The 11,120-nt window shown below is 29.3% G+C and overlaps 2 long non-coding RNA genes and 1 pseudogene across 2 annotated transcripts; 1 reads left to right on the forward strand and 2 right to left on the reverse strand.

The window, feature by feature from the left end:
• The first annotated feature begins 3,662 nt into the window (after nucleotides 1-3,662).
• Nucleotides 3,663-4,860, forward strand: LOC124431586 (annotated as a pseudogene).
• Nucleotides 4,861-8,221: 3,361 nt separating this feature from the next.
• On the reverse strand, nucleotides 8,222-8,747 carry LOC124431364. Its single transcript, XR_006943978.1, has 3 exons — nucleotides 8,689-8,747; nucleotides 8,438-8,595; nucleotides 8,222-8,304 (listed from the first exon to the last, which is right to left on the reverse strand). It is a non-coding gene; the product is annotated as an uncharacterized LOC124431364 (long non-coding RNA).
• A 118-nt stretch (nucleotides 8,748-8,865) lies between these two features.
• Nucleotides 8,866-10,642, reverse strand: LOC124431480. Its single transcript, XR_006944014.1, has 3 exons — nucleotides 10,585-10,642; nucleotides 9,689-9,785; nucleotides 8,866-9,108 (listed from the first exon to the last, which is right to left on the reverse strand). It is a non-coding gene; the product is annotated as an uncharacterized LOC124431480 (long non-coding RNA).
• Between the last annotated feature and the right edge of the window lie 478 nt (nucleotides 10,643-11,120).

The following is an 11,120-nucleotide window of genomic DNA, read 5'->3' on the forward strand; positions in this document are numbered from 1 at the left end:
AAATCTATCTCTAGAAAAATTAGATACGAATACATATGAAAAAAAAAAATTTTAACATTTTTTGTGGAATAAGAAATGGGAGACTACATTTTTTTCAAACACGATAATCAAGAATTATTTTATAAAAATTTTTAATTTTATTCGATGAAAAAAGTATTCGAAGCCAACGTATACAAACTGATAAATATTCTTTGATTTCTGAAGTATGGAATAAATTTATTGAAACTAGCTAAAATTGTTACAAGTCGGCCATGAATTTCTCCGTTAATAAACAACTGTTTCCAACTAAAACTAAAGCAAGAAAAGTAACATAGGCAAAAAGCTATCGGAATTACTGAATGCGTGTGCATAAATGTGATCATTACAGAGGACAGTCTTGAGTAGACCAAGCAAAGAGTAAAAATAAAGAGAACAGAAGGCGGTCTTGAGTAGACCAAGCAAAGAGTAAAGAAGATAAGTTGTACCATTATCATATATTAATTAATAAAATCTTTGTTAAACAAAAGAGTAAATGATACGAATTTCATTAGTCTGTGTCTTCCATGTAGAGTTACAAAAAATATCAAGGAAAAAAAATACAATATTAATTGAAACTATTCGGTAAAACAAAAAAGAATTGCCAAAATATAACAAAAGGAAGATAATATAGCATATTTTCCAACAAAAATTTATAAATCAGCTAATTTTATGACAATTTATAAAAGTAAACGAAACAAAAGAGTACATCAAAATTAAACCGTTTACCTGAAAAAGTTATTTACTATTGTATAAAAATACAAATTCGATGTGGACATAACTGATCGAATGTCGAGAAAATATAATGTGAAATCTAAATCTTTCAGATGTCAACATTAAATATTTTTCAATATTTTTGATTAACCGATCTCCATGAATTCTGTATGAACGAACAATAGGAGAGAAGCTATCAACATGGATTCTTATCCTAACTCCCAGAAAAATTTGCCACGATATACTCAAAATTGGAAGAACAAAAATAACAAAACATACAAATATCAAATATAAGTAATAATTCAAGAAATATCAACAAATACAAGTAATAATCCACATGTACGGAAAACTTGCAAACTAAGATATTATAAGGACATTAGAGTATCTAAAATCTGCGGTGAGTATAGAGAAAATATATTCGTGGAAAAAACAGATTAGAAAAATCTATAATCTATAAAAAATGCGCTAACCAAATTGAAACATTTGTCATTTAGTTCCAAGTGAAAGAAAATACATTACTCTTGTTCTCTGTTCTTCTTAAACATTAAAATGAAGAATAGATAATTTTTTTATCATTATCTAAAAGTAGTTTTGTTTATTATTTTCTATATTAAATTCACCATGCATACAGTTTGATAAAATATAACTTTTATTTCAGAACCAGTCATTTGACCAGTTATGGTACGAATAGATATAAAATCTCGGTACGATTAATATCGATAATAATGACATATTTGAGTATAGTAGCATAGTAAGAAAACATGCAAAACAATTATTAATTAAAGGATATACCGATAATGACTCCAGATATTTATTTAAATGCATACTTTTATAAAAAAAAAAAAAAGAAGAAATCAATGGAACCCAACTATAAATACTTTTCATGATTAGGAGGTATTAAAAACACATTTTTTATTGTGCATTCTTTGCATAAAGCATAGACTCAGCAAATTTATGTTTAAAAACACATGCAGTATATTAATGCAAATTTTATTTGTCTTATTTACGTATATTTCATGTTCACGGTACTCACTATTTATTAAAATATTTTAATGTGTCATCTATCTGTAAATTCATTCCACATAGCAATCATAATAATAATTTCTTAAAGTAATAACGCGTAATATGTACTAACTAAACAATAAAATATGTTTTCATGACTTCGAAGCACTTACTGAGCATTAAATATTTAATTTAAAATTCAATTAACGTTTCAAATTCAAATAGTGAAGTCAAATTAGTTTAATACTATCGAAAACGGTGTAAATTTAGTAAAGTGTTTTTGAATATTTAAGATGAAAATAATGAAAATAATTAAAAAAGTATTTATTATGAAATCTGTGGTAAAAGTGTAAAATACGAAAGAAAATCACAGTTGGTGCAACATATGAATACATTTAAACATAAAAGAAATGTTGAAGAACAAAGTGATCCATATAAATGAGAAAGTGAGCACCATCAAATTAAAGAAAAAATGAATTTTACAAGGATTTAACGCAAGTAATGGTTCCTGGTAATATACCGTGAAGTTCTTTAAATAACCATACCCGGAGAAATTTTCTTGCAAAATATATAGATGAATCAGTTCCAGACGAATCTATATTACGAAAAAGTTACTTAGATGAATGCTATAATTCAAGCATTCAAACAATTAGGCAAGATATAGAAGAATATTACATACGAATTTCTGTAGACGAAACGATCAATGTAGCAGGGTAATACAAATTTAATAGCTCTTTAAGAATGAAACGTCAAAACTGCGCTTATTGTGTTCTAAAATAATAGAAGAAATAAATTATGCAACTATATCTTACTTTGTAAATTCAGCTTTAAGAATTTTATTATCAAATTGTAGTAAAGAAAAAGTTCTTCTACTTACAACAGATGCAGCACCATACATGTCAAAGGAGGGAAGAAATTGAAATTATTTTATGCAAACATGATACGTATTATATGTGTAATGCATAGTCTACACAGAATAGCTGATGAAGTAAGACTCTGTTTTCCACTTATTAATACATTAATATCATCTGTGAAGAAAATATTTTTAAAAGCACCACTTCGTATTGAAGAAGCTTTCTATTAATAAATATGCTTAAAAGCAATTTGGAATGGAATACATACATACTACTATTCTCCAAATAATAATACAAAAATTCAAGTTAAAAAGCTATAAAGATACTAAGAGAAAAAATGTAAGCTACTATACTCATCAAACAAAAGATACCAAAAGATATAAAGCTACTGTAAAGGGATTTCACTATTCATTTATATTGTTTTATGATACGATCATAAAACACAGTAAACCAACATTCGCATTGAAAATGAATGTAAAGGGAATGCTAAAAATAATAATCTAGAATTGTAATGGACTACAAAGAAAAAATATCCAACTACAGGAATTTCTCTATCAACACATGATAGACATATGCCTATGATTATATGATTACAGGAAATACACGAAATACCACTTAATCACTTTAATATAGATCCATTCTATATATACACAACATCAAATAGATCAAGCAGAACAAAAGGAAGGAACTGCATTTTAAGTTCGGAAAAAAGTAAAACATTATCTAATGCAAGGACTAAGAGAAAAATACGCACAGATCATCATCACATTAAAGTATGCCTGGAAAGACAGCAAATTCTTGTGATATCATGCTACTTTTCATCGAATCATGTATTAATTGAGGAAGAAATAAACGAAACAATTATATAATAGCAGGAGATTTCAATGCAAAAAATCACGGAGATCATGAATAATTAACAAGAGGCAGACTTATACAAAAAATGATATAAAACTAAAAACTAACTTTAATAACGAAAGATAAACCAACTCATTAACCGACAAATGCTGAAGCAGCCTCAGGTATCATAGATTTCTTTATAGCAAATTTTAAACTACATGTAACAAAGGTAAGGGCATTATGAGAACTAAATTCGGATCATGTGCTACTTATATTATGCATCTTTGCAGTAAATCATAATTAACTAACGCAAGTACATTAACAACTGGAAAAACGAACTGGAAAGAATTTAAGAAAGAATTGGATAAAAAAATCGCAATATAGAACTTAACATAACAGAAGACATCAAAGAGGCAAAGGAAAAACCCACGAAAATAATTCAAATAGCAGGTTGGTTGTCAATACCGCCGACGACCAACGTAGCGAATAAATTTAACGAAACTCTAATGTATATAATAAAAGAGAAACGTAAAACGGAAAAGATATGAAGGAAAATATTCATTCAAAACAAGAAAAACTTACACAAGATTTAATGTTTATAAAAACTTATTTTAATTTTTTACCGGCCACAATGGAAAAATTAGAAACAATATGTCATCCAATTCAATAAAAATATATTACGGTGTCCCATAAGTTTTTTCCGCGTCACGCTATGTATGACCTCGAGCCGGCTATGTTAGTAAACATGTAGGTTTATCTGTTGTCCGTTTATGGCATCAATTTCAGTTGTTTCACAGCTCTTTCAAAGTTCGTTTCGTCGGTGACAAAGTCTCTTTTAAAATCTTTTTCTACGCCTTTCAATGTGGATAGCCAAAAAAAGCATTTGCGGCATGTTATGCTTCATTGCTTTACAAAGGGAGTAGTGCAAAGGACATTGCAGACGAGATTTGCACCGTTTGTGGGAGTGGTACTACGACTATTAGAACCGTCCGCAATTGATTTAAGAAATTTAGAGTTGGCAATTTTGATTTGAAAGATGAAGATCGCAGCGGCCACCCAGCAACGACAGATATAGACCTCATCAAGAGTATGCTCGTTGAAAATCCACGATATAGTGTGGGCGAGATAGTGGATGCCACTAACATTCCCAAGACAACGGTACATAATCATTTAATCAAAATGGGATATGTGAATCGGTATGAAGTTTGGGTTTCACGCCAATTGATAGAGATCAACCTTATGAACCGCGTCTCTACGTGCGATTTGCTTCTTCAGCAACATGGAAAAAAATCCGTTTTTAAAGAGGCTTGTCACTGGAAACGAGACTTGGATTATATATCAAAATGTGCATCGAAAATGCACTTGGTCTAAGGAAAATCGACCTTCAACTGTTGCAAAGTCTGGATTTCATCCGAAGAAAGTTCTTTTGTGCATTTGATGGGACTGGAAAGTGTACAAGGTGAAACGATCAGTACTGCAAAATATTACAATCAACTCGATAAATTGAAAGCCGCCATAACTGAAAAATAGCCAAAATTGGTGAACCGACGAGGTGTTGTTTTTCATCACGACAATGCAAAACCGCATGTTGCGTTGGCTGTAAGGCAGAAACTCTTACAGTTTGATAGGGGCCTTCTACCTCATCGTTCATACTCCCCAAACCTTGCCCCATTCGATTATTACTTGTTTCTCTCGTTAAAAAATTCTCTCTGTGATAAATATCACAAATCCGAAAGCTTAACAAAAACGCATCTTGATGAATATTTTGCATTTAAGGCTCAACTTTGGAAAGAGGGCATAATGAGGCTTCCTGAAAGATGGAAGAAAATAATAGAGCAGAACGATTCATATATAACACAGTAAATCAACCTTAAACAACAAATATCGTCTAATGATTTCGCATCAAAAAAAAAAGGAAAAAACTTATGGGACATCCTAATATTTAAATTAGATTGATCGTCTGAGTAATATATTTGGTAATTGCGGAGAAAAGATCAAAAAGAAAGTGGTATTATAACAAAAAAGTACAAAATTATCTATATTAATAGAAGTCTCAAAAATTGTGACTAATGAATACATTGAAGGGCCGATAGAAGTATTAGAATGTTGCTGGAGTAAATTTAAGTGTGCATCTTGTAATGTAGAATGGTCATTATCCGCATACATGTTAATTTTTACAAATAAATATATTATAATTCGAAATATAATATATCACAATAATTGCAAAATACATTGTTAATACCTAAAATACCAAATATTTCGTGTATATTTGTATATATTTTCGTATATAAATATTATATGCTACCTACATATTTATCGTGAATAAACATCCAGTCTACCGATAATAAAGAAGATACTAGTCATCAATCATCAGATCAATAAAGTTGGATCAAGTAAAAAACAATATACCATTATTATCCAGATAAAGATCTGGAATTATACCGAGATTTCTGACATTAAATTAATAATAACCAGATAGCAAACAAAAAAGAAAGGCAATATAAATAAACTTGTGGATACACTAAATCAAAATTTTTGTAAAAATTACGATCTCGATGAAGTAATTGATGTATGTATCGATGAATCAATATTATTTCGAGAACGCATAATTCTTAAACAATTTTTAACCCTTAACACTTCAAGTATACCTTTCAAGCACCACCGATCTACGCCAAATGTATTTTTGGATCGTTATCGGTAATTTTTTACAAATAAAAAATAATATTCCTCAATCAGTTACAAGCGATCAGTAAAGACAGTCAGATCTGAACCTGTTTTATTGTAAACCCATCTATTTTTCAATTATGTCGAGAAGAAAAATGAATTATCTTTGTGAAGAAAATATAGATAGTGACGATGACAATTTTTCGCATCTATAATGATGTAGCTGTTAACTTGGAAAACAGTTATAGTGACAGCAGTGATAGTGATATTCTTGTTCCTGGAAGAAGAAAAAAATAAGAAAACTTTCATCGAGTGATGAAATGATGACGAGATGATGGAGAACTACAGGAAGAAAATCTAACAAAGAGTATTTGTAACGTAAGATCTTCTGATTGTCAGGAAATTTTTAAAGAAGATATCATTCCACAATGATTTGAATTTTCGACTGGTACAAAAACTCCTGGTCCGTATTTACACAATTTATGTGAACCTATTCAGTACTTTCAATTATTTTTTACTAATTTGTTCGTAACGCAATGTTTTCTCTTAAAAACATTACGCTACAAACAAATTTATATGCAAAGCAGATTCTTAGGGATAGAATATTATCAAAATGCTCTATGTGGAATGCTCTATGTGGAATGACTTTTCTTGGCATCGTACTGAACATGGGTACAGTTTATGTGAACCACATTCAAAATTATTGGTCAAAAGAATTTGAAACACGAATACCGTTCTTTAGGAAAATATTTAGCCGGAAGTGTTTTTTCCTAATTTTTTGGATGTTACACTTGAATGAGAATGCTTTAAAAGCTCAAGACATTAAAATGAGAGTTCAAAAAGTAAACAATTTCATCAAATACTTGGACGAAAAATTCCGAGAGTATTTTGTACCCGGAAAAGAAGTTTCTATAAACGAAGCTGTTGTGAAATTTAAGGGGAGGATTAGTTTTATAACCTATAATCCACAGAAACTTACTAAATGGGAAATATTTGTCTTAGCTGACGCAAAATCCGCATATGTTAATGGCATTTTACCATACTATGGCAAACTCATATCGCGAAATCTTATAAAACCAAATCTGCCAGTATCATCACGAATAGTTTTATATCTGTGTAACAAATTGATACATTCCGTTCCTGGCTGTGCAAGGTATCACATTTACGTTAGATAGATACTATACAAGTTTAGGCCTGATAGAGGAATTGTTACAAATGAAGTGCCACATAATAGGTACAATATAAAAAAATCGCAAACACATATCACAAGGAATTTCTAATCCGAAATTTATTAATTTAAATACAATTGCATATCACAAGGAATTTCTAATCCGAAATTTATTAATTTAAATACAATTGCAATGCGCCATTCTAATTATTTACTCCTTGCTTGAAAAGACAAGCGAATTGTTACTATGTTGAGCAAGTATCATACCTTTGGGTCAAGAGTCATAACTAGATTTTCATGAAATTGTACTATTGAAAAAGTTTCAAAACCAAATGTGATTGCTAATTATACGAGTAATATAGGTTGTTATGTAGATGAAGCCGATGAATATGCATCAACATATTGTTTCCTGAGAAAATCGTTGAAATGGTGGCAGAAATTGTTTTTTTGGGAACTAGAAACAAGTGGTAATAAATGCTTATATACTTTACAAGCTTTCTCAGGAAAGGAAAGGAGAAAACTCTTTATCAGACTATAAATTTGTCAAATTATTTGTAAGTCAGCTCGTAAGTAACTTTCGGAATAACAATGTGTATGACAGGCCATCCTTTCAGACATGATATATTAATGATTTTGACAAAACATTTGGCGTAAACGGTAACTATATGCAAAAATAATTATACACGTGAAAAACTGAAGGTGTTTTTGATTATAATATAGGAAAATGTAATGTAGATTTGTCCGAACAGCATATTCTACATGATAGCATATTCTACACTACACAAAAAATCCTCATATGATATATAGAATTAGTTACCGAATTGTTATTAAATACATCAGTTACATATACGCAATTCAAATCAATTACATAAACTGCCAACGAAAAAAAAAATAAAAATCTCTGACTTTTGAAGTTAGTTAATTAATTGCATGACTCATATTACTTAAATGACTCATACTAATAAAACAAGAAGATACTATCCTAAGCTAAAGAAACTAGACTATGCTCAATAAAAAAAACAATTCCAACTGTATCATTCTCGAGTAAATCTAAAAAATTAATTATTAATGGTTATGTTCGTCAACTATTAATAGAAAAAATTACAAACAGTAACTCATGTCAAGTCAAATCTTTCATCCTCGACATAATATATATTGTAGAAACTTAAATTTGTTCACTCACTAATTAAGAAAATCCACAATAGCTCCAAAACATCGCCCAGTTGTAGCTCGAAATTTATGTAAGCTGTTCCGCAATAGATCCAAAATTAAATAAATCAACGTAGATGGAAAATTAATTAGATTGAATTTGTAATACATTGACTTAATGACAATGTAAGTCTGAAAAAGGATTAAACACAATTTTTATTAAATTTATAGAAATAAAAAAGATCGTAGAATTATATTAGCTATTAAATTAAAACATTTATTTACCAATATTCTTCTATGGAAGTGTATTAGATCCTTATTCATCTTCCATGATCCACTGACTCAAATACGCAATAATTATTTAATAAGTAAGAGGCAAACAATGAATTTAATTCGCGAATATCTATTGTTTGTTTTATATATAAGTTATATATAATATCTATTGCTTGTTTTATATATACAGTATATTTGATTGTAGAAAAAAAGAAAAATAAATTCTATACGAACAAATATTGATTGTATGACTGTTTTGCACCCAAATTATTCATACAGACATATTCCTAAAATTGTTTAACATCATAAAATGCAAACAAATTTAAATTAACCGAAAAACATTAACAACAAATCTACTTCACAATTCTTTCTTTATTTTATCGAAACAAAGATCGATTCATCTATGGCGGCACGAACAACTGCACTCATAATCTGAAAAAAAATAACAATATCATTGTACAATATAAAAAAATTGTTAAAAGAATAAAGTCAAAATATAAAAGATTACTCAAATTCTTACTAATAAAAAGTATTAATGAAATAAACAAAAACATTGTAACGGTAATAAAAAGAATTAAAAATAACATCACCTACGAATCACAATATTATCTAAAAAATATTAATAATGTTCACGATGCTAATTATTTTATAATAAAAATACATAGTATAATTCTTAATAATTATGATAATTATTAATTATTCTAAAATAAAATATAGTTAAATTTTCACTGGAATAATTAACACGCAAATACACGCAAATACTATGCAATAGAAGAATAGCCGAGAATGTTATTGCGAGTAGGTATCGTATCATTCTGAGTAGGAGAGGTTACCAAACCATGGTACACCATCCTCGGCACAAATCTCTCATAAAGTCGTACAGGAAAACAAATTTCCGAGAATCATTAACAATATCATTTCTGATAATGTAATAGAAGATTTATTCGCATTTACGTAGCTTCATATATCAAAACAAACTTGATCTTTTCTTTTAACAGCACATTTAGCTTACCTCGGCTACATAAGAAAAACAGCAAAACATAACACATGACCTTCACTGTGCTTTGTGTTTCCAACTTCGTCGATTCGTAGAATTTTATGTATTATATCTGTAAAATGTGTATGTATATTAAATATAATATATAGTAGGCAGTATATATAGTATGTATTATAACATAAACAATAATATAATACTCTTTTGACAACAACACAAGCTCTTATAGAATGTCTTTCTCGTCTTTCAAATCCTACCATTTTGTTCCGATCTATTTACATATATTTATCCTTATTTTATATTATAAATAAGATAGCATTTGCTTGACAATAATAATTCCGGACAAAACAGAACACTTGCTCACCGATGTGACAAAGAAATGTCTTAATTTTGAGAATTTTACATATGTATATGAACGTATCTGTAACAAATGTATGAACATACATATCTACCCATGACGACTTATAGATACAACGTGTGATATATATGCGTATATAAATATAGTATTAGTATCTATGTATAATATACATCAGGAATATACATATATGCATATGTATTGTAAATGTACGTACGATGTATTGTAAATGTGTGTACTAGAATATATACGATTTAGATAAAAATCGAATATAACACATAATATGATCAGCCAAGATTAATAATTGTTAGACTAAGTTACCTTAAGAATAAATTATTTTAAGAAGCACATACATCGCGAAAATAAGGGACGAAAAATCGAGAAAAAATAAAGAGCAATAGCACGGTGGTGGACATGTAGACGACAATATTATTTTCGCGAATATCTCTAAAACGCAACATTTTGATAACTTGTGAACATTATATCGTAGAAATCTCATGTATGATGATCGATTGTCTATATTGGACGAATTTGTAACTTAGAAAAAAATCTTAATAACCTATAATTACGAGACGACAAAACTTCTTTATCCCATGCGGATCCTAACTGGCCTCAACAATAACTGCGATAGGAATGACAATGCGCCATCTGGTAAATATTTCGTACCAAATATATATATATATATATATATATATATATATATATATATATACATATATATATATAAATCTTAATAACCTATAATTACGAGACGACAAAACTTCGTTATCCCATGCGGATCCTAACTGGCCTCAACAATAACTGCGATAGGAATGACATATATATATATATATTTTAAAGCATGGCCAATGATATTGATAAGACTCGATTATCTTACCGTTGAGTGCAAATGCTTTGATGCGATTGCTGTAGATTCCTCCCGAACTATTCATGAATTAGGAAAGGGAAATGGAAAGGGAGGAGTTTAAGTAAAATATATCAGGAAAGGGCAAGCAATATTTTTATTGATCGTGAGCATGTCAAGATAGTTCATTCGAAATGTTTAAACAATCTCATATGTGGTCCTTGTCCTGGTGACTGTGTGGACCCATAAGA

Source organism: Vespa crabro, chromosome 21 (genome assembly GCF_910589235.1).
Source record: "Vespa crabro chromosome 21, iyVesCrab1.2, whole genome shotgun sequence".
NCBI classification, from domain to species: domain Eukaryota; kingdom Metazoa; phylum Arthropoda; class Insecta; order Hymenoptera; family Vespidae; genus Vespa; species Vespa crabro.